Source organism: Oncorhynchus nerka, unplaced genomic scaffold (genome assembly GCF_034236695.1).
Source record: "Oncorhynchus nerka isolate Pitt River unplaced genomic scaffold, Oner_Uvic_2.0 unplaced_scaffold_423, whole genome shotgun sequence".
NCBI lineage: Eukaryota > Metazoa > Chordata > Actinopteri > Salmoniformes > Salmonidae > Oncorhynchus > Oncorhynchus nerka.
Genome location: NW_027040490.1, coordinates 394274 through 396773, shown reverse-complemented (window position 1 = coordinate 396773; position 2500 = coordinate 394274). Strand labels below are relative to the sequence as shown.

The window sequence follows — 2500 nt, the reverse complement described above, 5'->3', positions numbered from 1 at the left end:
GTTGGAGCTAGGAACACAAGCATTTAGTTAGATATTACTGCACTGTTGGAACTAGGAACACAAGCTACTGCACTGTTGGAGCTAGGAACACAAGCATTTAGTTAGATACTACTGCACTGTTGGAGCTAGGAACACAAGCATTTAGTTAGATATTACTGCACTGTTGGAGCTAGGAACACAAGCATTTAGTTAGATACTACTGCACTGTTGGAGCTAGGAACACCAGCATTTAGTTAGATACTACTGCACTGTTGGAGCTAGGAACACCAGCATTTAGTTAGATACTACTGCACTGTTGGAGCTAGGAACACAAGCATTTAGTTAGATACTACTGCACTGTTGGAGCTAGGAACACAAGCATTTAGTTAGATATTACTGCACTGTTGGAGCTAGGAACACAAGCATTTAGTTAGATACTACTGCACTGTTGGAGCTAGGAACACAAGCATTTAGTTAGATACTACTGCACTGTTGGAGCTAGGAACACAAGCATTTAGTTAGATATTACTGTACTGTTGGAGCTAGGAACACAAGCATTTAGTTAGATATTACTGTACTGTTGGAGCTGGGAACACAAGCATTTAGTTAGATACTACTGCACTGTTGGAGCTAGGAACACAAGCATTTAGTTAGATATTACTGCACTGTTGGAGCTAGGAACACAGGCATTTAGTTAGATATTACTGCACTGTTGGAGCTAGGAACACCAGCATTTAGTTAGATACTACTGCACTATTGGAGCTGGGAACACAAGCATTTAGTTAGATATTACTGCACTGTTGGAGCTGGGAACACCAGCATTTAGCTAGATACTACTGCACTATTGGAGCTGGGAACACAAGCATTTAGTTAGATACTACTGCACTGTTGGAGCTAGAAACACAAGCATTTAGTTAGATATTACTGCACTATTGGAGCTAGAAACACAAGCATTTAGCTAGATATTACTGCACTATTGGAGCTAGAAACACAAGCATTTAGTTAGATATTACTGCACTGTTGGAGCTAGAACACCAGCATTTCAGTTAGATATTACTGCACTGGTGGAGCTAGGAACACAAGCATTTAGTTAGATACTACTGCACTGTTGGAGCTAGGAACACCAGCATTTCAGTTAGATATTACTGCACTGTTGGAGCTAGGAACACAAGCATTTAGTTAGATACTACTGCACTGTTGGAGCTAGGAACACAAGCATTTAGTTAGATATTACTGCACTGTTGGAGCTAGAAACACAAGCATTTAGTTAGATATTACTGCACTGTTGGAGCTAGAAACACAAGCATTTAGTTAGATATTACTGCACTGTTGGAGCTAGAAACACAAGCATTTAGTTAGATATTACTGCACTGTTGGAGCTAGAACACAAGCATTTCAGTTAGATATTACTGCACTGTTGGAGCTAGGAACACCAGCATTTCAGTTAGATATTAGTGTACTGTTGGAGCTAGGAACACAAGCATTTAGTTAGATATTACTGCACTGTTGGAGCTAGAAACACAAGCATTTCAGTTAGATATTACTGTACTGTTGGAGCTAGGAACACAAGCATTTAGTTAGATATTACTGCACTGTTGGAGCTAGGAACACAAGCATTTAGTTAGATATTACTGCACTGTTGGAGCTAGGAACACAAGCATTTCACTAGATATTACTGCACTGTTGGAGCTAGAAACACAAGCATTTCACTAGATATTACTGCACTGTTGGAGCTAGAACACAAGCATTTAGTTAGATATTACTGTACTGTTGGAGCTAGAAACACCAGCATTTCACTAGATATTACTGCACTGTTGGAGCTAGAAACACAAGCATTTCAGTTAGATATTACTGTACTGTTGGAAACACCAGCATTTAGGAACACAAGCATTTCAGTTAGATATTACTGCACTGTTGGAGCTAGGAAACACAAGCATTTAGTTAGACAGCATTTCATTGCACTGTTGGAGCTAAACACAAGCATTTAGTTAGATATTACTGTACTGTTGGAGCTAGAAACACAAGCATTTCAGTTAGATACTACTGCACTGTTGGAGCTAGAAACACAAGCATTTAGTTAGATATTACTGCACTGTTGGAGCTAGGAACACAAGCATTTAGTTAGATATTACTGCACTGTTGGAGCTAGAAACACAAGCATTTAGTTAGATATTACTGCACTGTTGGAGCTAGAAACACAAGCATTTAGTTAGATATTACTGCACTGTTGGAGCTGGGAACACAAGCATTTAGTTAGATATTACTGCACTGTTGGAGCTAGAAACACAAGCATTTAGTTAGATATTACTGCACTGTTGGAGCTAGGAACACAGGCATTTAGTTAGATATTACTGCACTGTTGGAGCTAGAAACACCAGCATTTCACTACCCCCCGTAATAACATCTGTTAATGACCGACAACGTTTTGATTTGATCGGTACTGACGATGTTGCAGACGTCCGGCGAGGCTCCGTTCTGTAGCAGCAGCAGCACCATGTTGAGGTGGCCCATAAAGGCTGAG

The 2500-nt window shown here is 40.0% G+C and overlaps 1 pseudogene; it reads right to left on the bottom strand.

Moving 5' to 3' along the window:
• The window catches only part of LOC135571270 (ankyrin-2-like), a 133985-nt pseudogene that overhangs the window by 12865 nt on the left and 118620 nt on the right, over window positions 1–2500 (bottom strand).